A 682-nucleotide genomic window follows, 5' to 3' on the forward strand; every position below is an offset into this window, starting at 1 on the left:
CTTCCTGGAATTTTTAAGCAAATTTATCATATCAAGCTGTAGTTGGTGGTGATTGTGGTTACACTGTATTTAAGGATTGTGAAGAAAAAATAGTATGTATATATAATTTTTTTTCGAAGATCTTTTACATTTAATTGGACATTTCTATCTTGAAAATATAGTATCGCTGTGTATATTTTATGGAGTTTGTATAGTGAACATAAGCAATAAGCTATTATAATTATAGTGGTATTGATAACTACTAAAAAAGGGAACCGAGTAATGAATTTTTTTAAAACACTGATAAGGAAATTTACATAAATGGAGTACAGTGATTAAAAAAAAAGTGTACAAAATTATCATCCCATATTGCAATGAACCGGGAAGTTGAAATGTTGAAATTACTTTCCAAACTAACACAAACGATTTTTTTGAAAATATTAATGCCAACATCTGGTCACTTTCATCCAAAACCTTGAAGTTTAGTGAAGGTTATCTGTCACCAAAGTCTTGGAAAAAAAGAACAAACAGATCCAGCACAAATGACAGCACTTCGTAGCAATTAAAATCCACGCGTCTTTTTTTCCACAAATACTTACTTATAAGAGAGATTTCAGTTGTCCTTCAGGCAAGTCACAATCCTTTGGAATGTTAACTGTTTCAAAGTCGTTGTTTAATAATCCAATCACAACTACTTAGCTTA

At 30.4% G+C, this 682-nt stretch overlaps 1 protein-coding gene across 1 annotated transcript in view; it reads right to left on the bottom strand.

Annotated features, from left to right (window-relative positions):
- Positions 1–668, bottom strand: part of LOC119594052 — a 2,105-nt gene extending 1,437 nt beyond the window's left edge. Inside the window, exon 1 of the mRNA XM_037943087.1 lies at positions 579–668. The gene's annotated coding sequence lies outside the window, so the exon portion shown is untranslated. The remainder of the gene's footprint in view (positions 1–578) is intronic.
- Positions 669–682: the final 14 nt, after the last annotated feature.

This window comes from Penaeus monodon, chromosome 33, assembly GCF_015228065.2.
Source record: "Penaeus monodon isolate SGIC_2016 chromosome 33, NSTDA_Pmon_1, whole genome shotgun sequence".
Taxonomy (NCBI): domain Eukaryota; kingdom Metazoa; phylum Arthropoda; class Malacostraca; order Decapoda; family Penaeidae; genus Penaeus; species Penaeus monodon.